At 40.8% G+C, this 13,051-nt stretch overlaps 1 protein-coding gene across 3 annotated transcripts in view; it reads right to left on the bottom strand.

Annotated features, from left to right (window-relative positions):
• Nucleotides 1–13,051, bottom strand: part of CELF2 (CUGBP Elav-like family member 2) — an 872,815-nt gene that overhangs the window by 379,351 nt on the left and 480,413 nt on the right. The window lies entirely within an intron of this gene.

The following is a 13,051-nucleotide window of genomic DNA, read 5'->3' as shown; positions in this document are numbered from 1 at the left end:
TGTGGGTTTAGCATTGAGTTCCTTGACTGTATTTGGTTCTATGATTAATATTTTGTGTTCTTATATCCCCTTTAAAATGGATAGAAATCTTAAATATCATCAAATAAAATTCGAAGGGGACTAAATATTTATTTGTTCTAATGATTCTCAAAGTGTATTAGCATCACCTGGAAATCATTAGCAATGCAGATTTCAGCCTCACCCCATATTACTACATCAGAAACTCTGGGGTTCAGGACCAGAATTGAATTTCGACAAGCCCGCTAGGTGATTCTAATTCATGCTCAAGTTTGGGATCGAATGTATCTACTCTCTTTAGGCCAGGAATTACGTCAATCACGGATCAATTAAAGCTATTTTAAGTGTCCTATATGTAATAGTCCCTGGGGAGAATCCAAAAATAGCTTCAAGAAGGAATTCTGTCTTTAAGAATTTTCAAGCACTTTGGGGAAGTGACACACATGAAATTAACAGAAAACTGAAAGGACAGTAAGTTATTAACTTTGTACCAATCAAACCGTACCACAGGATATTCAAGAGAGAGGGCTATATTCATTGGCCTCTATCAATTCAAGATGTGATTCAACATTTGCCTTACAAATAAATAATATTGATGGAAAGGCAAGATATTCTTCTAGCAAATGAGAAATGAGAGGGAAAAGCCTCTTTTCCCTGGACTCTAAGAATTGGGTTGGAGTAAATTGAATTGTATATGCAAATACGCTGTTTTAATCATCAGAGACAATGACTGCACAGTTTTTTTCATAAAGCCATGCTAGTATTACCACTGTGAGGGCTAAGAGTATTTTTCATGTCCAGCTGAAATCTTTTCCTATTGACCAGAAAAAAGCTCTTCATAGCTAATTCGTAACTGGCACCATAAGATCGTGGGATGTGAAAGCATTTTGCAAGTTTAAAACGTTATATAAAAGTTAGATGTTTGCTATTATTATTATTGCTTGGTTTAAAGAGCTGCACTGCTTCTGCATGAGAGGTTTCAGGATTCTGTTGGGTCTAAAGTGGCACTATGAGAAGGTTCACATTCAGTTTAAAATTTTAGAAAATCTGTTTTCTTATTCTTTCTATAGATGTATCTGAAAATGTACAACAGAAAATCAAAAGCCCCAGGCTTTCTTCTGCTCTCAAAATGATATTTTTTAAGTTGCTGAAATGACATAAAATAAAATCCCTTTGAAAGGTGGATGGCCTCACTTACAATTCCATAGGCCTGACCTTAAAGTGAAAAAGAAAACAATTTTCTCACTTTTGGTGGTCATTAATTCTTTTAAGTTACAAAAGTACCATTTAGCAAATTACCTTTTTGAAGGCACGAAATGACATCTTAAAGGTCGAAAGTGTTAAAACACCTTCAAAAAGTGGTCAGCTTACCCCCTTAATCACTGATCACATCGGTCCAAATAGCTTCAATTTCTTGAGTGCTAGAGTCTGATAAACATAAACACTTTTAGTGGCATGATCAAATTGACCCTTAACACCATGCTGAGGGTGAAAAAGGAGCCTGAGAAAAAGATTCCAGAACTTCTCTTGTAAGGTAAAGGAATCCCATGGCTTTCAAAGGAGATTTTAACAACAAACTTGTCCAATAATTGCAAAATAATGTTATCTGAATAGTGCTCTGCTCTTCCTTTTTAACTGACCATGCTTTATAATGCTAATATTGTACTAATATAATATCTATTCTAATATCTCTTTGATTCAGATTTATGTTTTCAGGCTGAGTGGGAGCAAATGGTATTTATTAGATTTAGATTCTAGTTTATGAAAGAATCCTTCTGAATCTTTTTAGACAGCTGTGAATATGGAGAGAACTCAGGAAATGTGTTCCTGAGGCATCTCCACTGAGGACATAGATGGGTATACTAGAATGGGAATGGGTTGAGAATCTATTGCTGCATCTAGATTTGGATCAACATGGGCACACTGACAATTTCAGGAGGATAAGCCCCTCGCTTCACCTTATATGGGTGGCTGTAACTATGAGGGACCTTAACTCTGACTTCAATTTGGTACTTTTGCTCAAGAGCTGTAAACTAAACCCAGTTAACAAGCTGCTTTATCATTTTATATATATCAAATATATGGCAGAATGGACCCAAAAATACAGTCTCAGGCATAGGGGAGCTATGAAAAGACTTCACACTATCAGGTGAAAGCAGGGCAGCATGCATTCTCCTCCAATCCTTCACATGCATTTCTCTAGTTTTTAGCGTGTGGATTGTTTGTCCATGCACTTCTGACAAATTTCAAGGAAAGGCTCTAACCGTCAGTGGTGAGAGTTGTTAAAGGCCCCATTAAGAAGACAAGGTTAAAGATGACAGCCTCAAGTGTGAAATATAAGAGAATATTTTTTTCAGGGTTGAATAAAACAATTTCCTGGCTGGGCACAGTGGCTCATGTCTGTAATCCCAGCACTTTGGGAGGCCAATGTGGGTGGATCACTTGAGGTCAGGAGTTCAAGACCAGCCTGGCCAACATGGTGAAACCTCATCTCTACTAAAAAATATAAAAATTAGCTGAGCGTGGTAGCGTGTGCCTGTAATCCCAGCTACTCGGGAGGCTGAGGCAGGAGGCTGAGGCAGGAGAGTTGCTTGAACCCAGGAGGCGAAGGCTGCAGTGAGCCAAGATCATGACACTGCACTCCAGCCTGGGCAACAGAGCAAGACTGCATCTCAAAACAAAACAAAACAAAACAAAACAAAACAGAATTTCCTTATAGGGAAGTACAATCCATTTGACTTACCAAGGAAGATGGCGTTGCACGTTTGATGAAAACATGACCCCTGAAGCATAAGCAATATATGGCCACTATGGAAAATGGCCAAGCAAAATGGAATTGACTTCAGCATTGGCTAAGGGTTTGAGTGACCACTGGGAGGCTGGGAAGAAATATCACATTTTTTCTCCTAGTTTTTCCTTATCACCTCCCTTCTTCCTTCATTTCCTCTCTTTAGTTGTTGAAAAAGACATTTAATGTTTTTAGAGACAGTGTCTTGCTCTAACACCCAGGCTGGAATGAAACAGCCCAGTCATGGTTCACTGAAGCTTCGGACTACTGGGCTCACACCATCTTCCCACCTTAGCCTCCCAAGTAGCTGGGACTGCAGGGGTGTGCACCACCACGCCTGGTTAATATTTTTTATCTGTAGAGATGGGGTCTTGCTCTGCTGCTCAGGCTGGTCTTGAACTCCTGGCCTCAAGCAATTATCTGGCCTTGGCCTCCCAAAGTGCTGGGACTATACGTGTGAGCCACTATGCCTAGCTGAAGACGAAATTTCTTGTTATGGTATACTTTGTTTGATACTTCAAGCACAAAAGCCCTTTAGGGCAGAATTCTGGTCTTATCCTATAACAAGTAGTGGCTTTGTGAGTGGCCACAGAAAGCAGAGGAGACAGGGCAGGGAGATGGTGCTGTACCCAGCATCCCATTTGGTTTTGTCTGAAACCTCTACCATGTGGTGCTATGGCACCTGTGGGTTAGAAATGAGAGAGGAGAGCCTCCCTCTTTTTTCTTTTCTTTTCTCTTCTTCTTCCTCCTCACCCTCTCCCTCTCCTCTTCTCTCCTCTCTCTTCTTTCTGTCCCTCCTCCCTCCCTCCCTCTCTCTTTTCTTTTTTTTGTAGAGATGGGGTCTCCTATAATGTTGCCTAGGCCAGTCCTGAACTCCCGGCCTCAAGTGATCCTCCTGCCTTGGCCTCCCAAAGTACTGCATTACAAGCATGAGTCACCACACCTGGCTGTAAGAGGGCAGCCTTTGTTAACCTGAGATTAGTTTTCTGGTTTTCATCCATACTTAGGTGGGAAAAAAGGATCTGAGGGAAGGAAAAGGAAAATGTATATCCAGGAAGACAATGAAAGATTAACTTCAGAAGCCAAAATTAAATAACCTGGGAAAGATTTCAAACTTTCTTTTTTTTTTTTTCTTTTTTTCTGAGACAGAGTCTCGCTCTGTTGCTCAGGGTGGAGTGCAGTGGTGCCATCTTGGCTCACTGCAACCTCTGCCCCGTCTCTTGGGCTCAAGCCATTTTCATGTCTCAGCCTCCTGAGTAGCTGAGATTATAGGCACCCACTACCACACCCGGCTAATTTTGTATTTTTAGTAGAGATGGAGTTTTGCCATGTTGCCCAGGCTTGTCTTTTACTCCTGACCTCAAGTGATCCACTCACCTCAGCCTCCCAAAGGGCTGGGCTTACAGGCATGTAAGCCACTGCACCTGGCCTACAAACATTTTTTAAACAAAATCTTCCATGTTACTGAGACCATTGTTTAAATTTGTCAAATGAAGAAATTCACCTGGATGAGAATATCACCCACTCCTTACTTTAATATGGTAACATTTCACATTTTTAGTTTTTCTCTTCAGGAAGTCAATATCACAAACTATAAATACACAGTGTAATCTTCTGCCAATAAAATGAGGTCAGCTTTCCTTTGGGTCTCCTTTAAGACTTGAAATCATTACTGCATCTTCCTACTCCAAATCCCCTCACCTACTTAAAGAACTTACCTCTTCTCTTCTTTTTTTTTTTAGGAAAAAGAACAACAGATGCCTTCCAATTTCAAATTAATTCTTTGACCTTTTCTGACCTAAAAAATATTACTTATAAGAAGACCATATTGGAATTCAAAGTACATTGGGCAGCTGGGGGCTGTGCTAATGAAATAGGGAGAAATATTAGAGCAATGACAGCCATCTCATCCTCATGTCCTCTTTAACCTTTTAGCCAAAGAGAATGCTGGACTTCGAGAAATTTAGGAGCAGAGAGGCTTCTGTCTAGGGGCACGACTAGTTACAATGTGACTCTAAATGTGCCTATTGTGTTGAAATGTACAAAGCTAATGCCCAATTAAAAACAAAAAAGGAGGCAGATTCTAATGCATACCTATTAGGTTCGCTATAACATGTTAGAATCACCTAACTCTGCCTTGAGCTGAACAACCAGCCAGCTCTGATAAGAAGTCTCTGCTGCCCTGCTCTGTTAGGAAATGGGATGTCGTGTCAAATCAAATACTCTGTTTAATGGAGTATTATCAAAAATACTGGGTATGCATTACCAATTTGCAAGATACGTAGTACAATAAAATACACTTAACACTAAAACAACATTGAACATATTTTAATCTTTCTCCGATGAGTCAAGACATTTCAGAATTTTTTATGGGCTCCAGGTCACCCTTACGAACCTCAATTTTCACTATGCCCAGTGAAGCATGGTTATATCAATTAATAAATGTTTCTATTTGACAGAATGTGCTAACAACTAGCTTTAATAGTATGATGTTTCTACAGGATGGATCCTGGACCAAAAATTTGAATACCAGTCAGTTGGGAGTTTTTGCCTAGGATGGCAGCACATTCAGTTCAATTCTTGAAGAAGAGTGCTGCTTCGAGTGGTTTCAATGATCAAGAAGACCTTTCCTGCCACAAGGGTAGGTTGCGATGAAGAGAGAAGCACAAGTTGCTTCAATGCCTCCACCTTTGTTCCTGCAGCACCATTAACAGAAAGCTCACCGGCTGCAACGAGCAGATGCCTGTTGAGTTCCAGTGTCCCCAGGGAGGGGTCTACCACCAATGAATGGTCGCCTAGGAGGTGTACTATCCAGCTGTAACATCCCAACTGCAGTGTAATGTCATCTTGAGTGGCTGGAGAGTTTGAAAGCCTGTAGGAGGAACTCTGAAAGCTCATGCTTATGTTGATAACCACAGTGCTGGAATAAAAGCATGTCGATGCAAATCTTTTTTCACTTTTGGTCACACAAGGTGGGAGTGAGTGGTGCTAATTGAAAAGGAAAACGATAATTCAATGTCGTAATGGTTCACACCTACCCCGTGCTTTCTCATCCAGAAGACATTTTCAACCAGACACATTTTCCACAAAGGGAAATAATCTAAGGTCATTTCCCCTGGGGTATGGGGTCATTCTGTGTCTCTGAAGAGGCCAGGCAATACTTACACGGTGACAGCACCTTCTGCGGAAGGACCAGAAAGATGCAAGGAGGAAAAATAGAATATGCAGTTTCTGAAAGCATATTCCATGCTTTGGAAGTAGGGCTGCACTATCCAACATGGGCTGGAGATTCAAGAACATCCCTGTCATCCATATTTGGTTTTCCATGGTGGACAAGTCACCCAGTTGAAACCTTATCATCCTCCCTTGGAAAATGCATGGAAAAAAATTTTTAAAGTTGTGTTCTTCTGAGCGGAACTCAAAGTGTTTAAAATGCCCGATAAATACTTGTGGAAGGTGATCAGCCTCTCATTAAAGGGAGTACACCATATATAGAAACTAGTGGGTCATAATAAAGTCTTCTTTACTTTGATAACTGATAAGCACAGATTCCTCATGCGAAGTGCCACAGAAGGCATCAAAATGGATCCAAGACTTTTTTTTTTTTCTCTGAGATGGAGTCTCTCTCTGTTGCCCAGGCTGAAGTGCAGTGGCGTGATGTCACCTCACTGCAACCTCTGCCTCCCAGGTTCAAGTGATTCTTCTGCCTCAGCCTCCTGAGTAGCTGAGACTACAGGTGGCCACCACCATGCTTGGCTAATTTTTTTGTATTTTTAGTAGAACGGGGTTTCACCATGTTGGTCAGGCTAGTCTCGAACTCCTGACCTCAAAAGATCGGCCCACCTTGGCCTCCCAAAGTGCTGAGATGACAGGTGTGAGCCACTGTGCCCAGCCTGGATCCAAGACTTTTTGAGACTGAAAAAATGTTTTAGCCTTGTCTTGTAAATGTCAACCAAAGCGCCATACATACATACCTTGTGATGTTGTTGTGGCCCTATTCTTTGTTTTCTTTTTCTTTTTTTTAAGAGACTAGGTCTCACTGTGCTACCTAGGCTGGAGTGCAGTGGTGTGATCATAGCTCACTGCAGCTTCAAACGCCTGGGCTCAAGCTATTCTCCTGCCTAAGCCTCCTGAGTAGCTGGGACTTATAGGTATGCACCACCATGCCTGGCTAATTTTTAAATTTTTTCTAGAGATGAGGTCTTGCTGTGTTGCCCAGGCTGGTCTTGAATGCTTGGGCTCAAGTGATCCTCCTGCCTTGGCCTCCCAAAGCTCTGAACCACCACGCCCAGCCATCTTTGTTGGTTTTCTAACAGTTGAGAGGCAGAACATGAGAGGATGCCTCCAAATGAGGGCAGAGCAGCAGCTTTCCAACTCAGAGGCCCTCTGTCACAGTTTCTCCATAATGCTCCACATTCCATGTGCTAGCTCTGGAGAATCCCAAGTTGGGGTGCAAAATATCTTGGGCAGATGGCTGGGTTTCTCACTTCCATCTCCCTGACTCCACCGTTTGTTCTATTTTCCCCTTTTAAAATGTGGTTCATTCTAAAAGCAGATGAATTGGGACACATAGGACTTCTGAGGATAGATCCCAGAGAATTCAGCTGCAAAGCCCAGGAAAAGTGATATTTCTGGGAAAAAGCCAAGCACAGATTTCAGCAAAACCTCTCCCTCATGTTGAGCAAGTTTTTCTTTCTTGTTGAAACTTGTCAAATTCCCTTTATCCACCCTTCTTTCTAGACAGATGGACAGAGAAGAGACCAATATACGCTTTTAGTCTAAACTTTTCTTTGATGAAATACAGCTCTCCGCTAGACTCAGTTACTTATTCCTAAAGAAGCACTCACATTTAATCTGCTTACTTCACCCCACACCTGGTGAAGACTTTATATACATTCCTTAAGTCATAGTGCTCCTCCGAAACACGTAACAAAAATGGTGACATAAAATGATTTTCTTCGAAACAATCTGAAGTGATTCAAGTGCTTAGTTTCATATCATCTCACCATGGGATGGTGAGAAGAAGACGTAGCAAAGAATGTGATCCCAATTAGGAAGATGGGGAAAACCGACGAAAAACGTGGTTTGTGAGTTAAAGGGCCCTTGTTTGTCCTGACTTTCAAACCAGTTTCTGTTCACCAGCTACCAACTCTTTTGAAGACATGTGAGCAAGGAGAAGCTGGAGAATTTGGCCAATTATGAGTCATTTTACTACGTCGGGAGTACAGAAGTGATCCTGAATGTGTTCTTCAGATAAGAGGTCGCCCACTGACTTTGACCTCTCTGTCCTCTATCTAGGGAGAGAGGAGGGATGGGGAGAAAGAAAGACTGAAGCAATGGATGGAACAAATGCCTGGTGGCCTGATGGTTGTTTAAAGTAGATCCTGGTTAATTCCAGTAGGGTTTCTTCTGGCCTTAACTCACATAGCCTCACAGGTGAATCAATTCATCCTCTTACATTCAAACAGAAGGCATCTGAGATCACCCTTCAGCGAGAGCGAATGAATCCCAGAGGAGACACATGCACAAAGAGAATGTTAATTCAATCACAGCGCTAATGTACCATTGCCTGTAATGTACTTCTTTCCAATAACTTTACCAGCACCTGAGGTCATATCTAAATATATAAATCAGTTTGAGTGAATTAGTGGGAAACTGGTTAAATGGTAAAGAGACTAAGACTTATTTGTGGAAATGTCAGGAACTCCAGAGAGGCACAGAACAGAGAGGATTAGAGGAGAAGGTGGCTGCCTCTAAATACTTCCAGAGCTCTCTTGTGCAAGAGCCTACACTTGATCTTGAAGTGCTTAGATGGCAGAGGTGGGGCCACTCATTGGCGTTATAAGAAGGCAGAGTTAGGCTCATTCTAAGAGGACCTGAAATCAAGGGCAACCCACTTTGAGCAAATCACTTTTTTTTAGTTTTTTTAAGAGACGGTGTCTTGGTCTACCGCCCAGGCTGGAGTGCTGTGGTGCAATCACAGCTCACTGCAGCCTTGACTTCCTGGGCTCAAGCGATCCTCCAGCCTCAGCCTCCCAAATAGCTGGGACTACAGGCGCACACCACTACACCCAGCTAATTAATTTTTTTTTCTTTTTGTAGAGACAGAGATCTTGCTATGTTGCCCAAGCTGGTTTTGAAGTCCTGGCTTCAAGCAATCCTCCGGCTTGGACTCCTAAAGCACTGGGATTACAAGCTTGAACCACTGTGCCCGGCCAGCAACCCACTTTTGCGGGTCCCTTTGCATATGGCAGTTCCCTGAATCACCTCAAAGACCTGTCTAGCAGATATTATTTAACACTATGGTAGAGAAGTTAACACTGAGGTTCAGAGAAGGTAAGAAAGTGCTTTGGGTCACAATGCTTAAAAGCAGCAGAAACAGGATTAGATCCAAGTCTGGGCTGCTTCCAAAATTGTGGCCATCTGATGGCCTCCATCCAGGATAAAATAACTGCGAAAAAGGGAGAGAAATATGCAAGTCAATAAAGTACCTGGAACACTTCCCACTCGTGACAGGCAAGCATTTTCTCCAGAAAAGCGTTTTAAAGCCCTAACATTTTGATTATGGCACTCTCTTGAAGAAATAGAGCAGAGACACCATAAGCTGCCATTCTTCTTTCTTTCACTTCTTATTAAGGGTAGTTTTGTGGCAGCAATAAAGGAAAATAACTCAGTATCGACATTCAGTAAGCTCCCCATCAAACTTAGAGGAGAAACAGAAGAAGGATGTTGTTATAAAAATATCTGTAAACAGACCCATCCATATAAGACGAATTTAAAAGCCAGGGCAAATGGATTCTCGGTTGCCCTTTCTTCTCCATTTCTTTGTAACAAGTGTAATCTTTCCTAACTTAGGTCTGAACAATTCCAAATGATGACTTGATTTGCAGTGATCGACCTAGCGGGAACCAGGGGGGCTCGGGTTAGTGTTTAAACTATTGTGGTCGGGCATGGGATGCTAGCAAGTCACTTTGCCTCTTGGAGCTTCCGTTTCCTCTTGAGTAACTTGAAGGGACCCCTGTGATGCCTTTGACCTCAACCTGCATGAACACAGAATCATCCTACAACAATATCCTAGTATCTGGTTCTTGTCTTATTATTGAAATTGCTGTACATAAGCAGAGTGGGTGGCTAAAAATACAGTATGATGAATCACTGTCCTGGGGGCAGACTATCTGGGTTTAAATTTCAGCCCCAGCTCACTTTACTCGCTGTGTGACCTGGGCACAGTATCCAAACTCTCTAAGCCTGAGCTCCTGCATCCATGAAATGGTTATAGTAACAGTACCTACTCCACACAGGTGGCTGACGGTTGAATGAGTTCATATGTCGAGAGTGTGTGCTATTATGGCTTCATTGTGTAGCAGTGGTTCTGAACTGTGTTTCAGGCTCACTCAAGGAGCTCTGAGATAGCCACATGCAAAAGCTCTATTTCATGGGGTCAGATTCAATAGATCTGGGTTGGGCCTCAGGAAGCTGCAAAGTCCCTGATGCACAGCTAGAGGTGAAAACGCCAGTCATCAGTTCACATGAGGCCCCAAGGGCAGGCGAGGCATACTCGCATACAACCACTGTGTGGCTGAGTGGGAAGCACACACACTTTAGTTCCAGAAAGACATGAGTTCAAATACCGGCTTTGCAATTTCTTAGCCACGTGGCCTTGAGCAAGTTACCTATTGCCTCTCATCAATAACATGGAGAGAACACCATCTTTCTGGCAGTTGTTGTGAGGTTTAAAGAGAGGTGAATGACAAATTTCAAGCCCTAGTAGGCAATCAATAAATGATACTTTAAAAAATATACATTTAACCTTACACAGATTGCTCGAACCAGAAGGGAAGATCACAGAAATAAAATTGCTAAGCTATTTGGAGCCTTTGAAATAGGCAGTTGACCTTCTAAGAACTGTGGATTATGATTTATCTTTTTAAAACAATAAATGCATGAGTACATTATTTTTTTTCTCCCTTTGGAACAAAAGATATAGCATATTTATGTATTCTTTGCTATATGCTGCTTTTCTAAAAAACTCAATCATATATCTTGTGGAATTTTTTCAAATCAGTAAAGAACATCATTATTTTTACTTTACAGAATCATAGCATTCCATTGAATTGATGGTTCATAATTTAACAAGTTCCTTATTGACAGCTGTTGAGGATGTTTTCTACCATTTGCTTCTACAAATGGTGCAGGATTAGATAACTTTTAAATAAGTCTTTTCGAACAAATGTGTCTGTAAGATAAATTCCTAGAAGTGGAATTGCTGGATCGGGAAAATGGTACATTTGACATTTTGTTAGAAGTTGCCAAATTGGCCAGGTGCGGTGGCTCACGCCTTGAATCCCACCACTTTGGGAGGCCAAGGCGGGCGGATCACAAGGTCAGGAGTTCAGGACCTGCCTGACCAACATGGTGAAATCCTGCCTCTACTAAAAAAAATACAAAAATTAGCTGGGCATGGCAGCATGTGCCTGTAATTCCAGCTACTCGGGAGGCTGAGGCAGGAGAATTCCTTGAACCTGGAAGGTGGAGGGTGCAGTGAGCCAATATTGTGCCACCACACTCCAGACTGGGTGACAGAACAAGACTCCATCTCAAAGTAATAATAACAATAAATAAATTGCCAAATTGCCCTCTATAGATTTTGTACCAATTTATGCTCCTATCCACAATGGGAGAGGGGAGGCTGTTTCTCACCCCATCATTTACACAATCTGTTGTCAAATTTTCTGACTTTTGCCAATCTGATCATCAAAAAGTGGTATCACGATGGAGTTTAATTTGCATTTGCTTTATTAGGAGTGTGCAATGCATCTTTTCACATTTTAAAATAATTTCAATACCTTTTCCTGCAAAATGATTATTCATACACTTTGCCTGTTTCTCTATTGGTCTACTAGTCTTTGTCATTTTGATTTGTAGCAACTCTTGATATATTTTCAATAGCAGGCCTATGAAATAGACGAATTACGAATTTTTTTTTCTGGTTTGTCATTTTTTTTCTTTACTTTGCTTGTGGTGTTTTTGTTATGTATATTTTAGTTTGCCAAGCAGAATTTTTCAAAATGTAGTTGAATTTATCTAATTTTTCTCTTGCAGTCTTCGGGTTTTGTCTGATGGTTTCAAAAAGGTTTCCCCATTCTGATATCATAAAAGAATTCTCACATGGTTCCTTCTGATAAGTTTATTATTTTGTATTTTTCATTTAAGTCTTTGATCCATTTGAAATTCATCCTGGTGGAAGATATGGCTCTAACTTCTTTTTAACTGGGTGAATTGTATTTTTTTACACTTAGAGAAGCACAATATACAAGAAAACGTAGGTAGGATTGATAACAGCAGTCTTGAAGATTTCAAGCAAAGAGAAAATGGACAATTATTCTTGTTAGATATATTCAGCAGCTAAATTTCTTTTGGGTGTGAAAGCACACTCAATATTCTTCCCCCTCTCCTTACCAGTTGTCACTCATTTACCAAAAATATTAATCTGAACAGTGAATTGAGCTAAAAATTATAGATGGTAATTATAGATGGTATAGAGTGAAAGTTTCTGAAATGACATGAGTGATGGACTGTATTTTCCTCCCTTGCCACAGAATTCTCTTTTGTGGGCATCCTATCTCCTCGATTTTCAATGCTTTAAAAGCCTCAATGCAATAACAATATAATCATAAAAGCTAATTAGTAAAGATTTTGTGTCTTGTTAATGATGTACAATTGATTGTGGCTCGAGGACAGAACGAGAGTAACCATTCATCCGTGATGAGCATTGCATTTTATCTTCTCACAATGTGAAGGTGATGGCATTTTTATGACTGTGTTTCCATTATGGAGACATCTGAACCAACTCACCAATCTGTTTCGTAGCATCATCTTTTACTACTAGCAAACCTGAGCCCTTTAAAAATGTAGAGATAATTCTGGATGCCTGATTACGGGAGGAATGAGGAAAATTAATTACATATGGACCAAATGGTGAAAAACAGTCAGGCATCATTTATCTATTCTATCTTTGCTTAATTTCCTTTTTCAACTACACTTCTCTCCTATAAGGTCATTGGCCATAATTACATTATACAAATGCCTGATTAAAAATAACCTTAAAGCAGCTCCTTAAATAACTACAATCCCCCATCTCTTTTTTTTTTTCTGGACCATCTCATACTCATTAATTCTTTATAAATAAATATATGTAGATAGACACAGACATGCACAGATGTTAAAGTATCTATTTATGTAGAG

This window comes from Hylobates moloch, unplaced genomic scaffold, assembly GCF_009828535.3.
Source record: "Hylobates moloch isolate HMO894 unplaced genomic scaffold, HMol_V3 SCAFFOLD_2, whole genome shotgun sequence".
Classification (NCBI taxonomy): domain Eukaryota; kingdom Metazoa; phylum Chordata; class Mammalia; order Primates; family Hylobatidae; genus Hylobates; species Hylobates moloch.
This window is presented reverse-complemented; position numbering and strand designations above follow the sequence as displayed.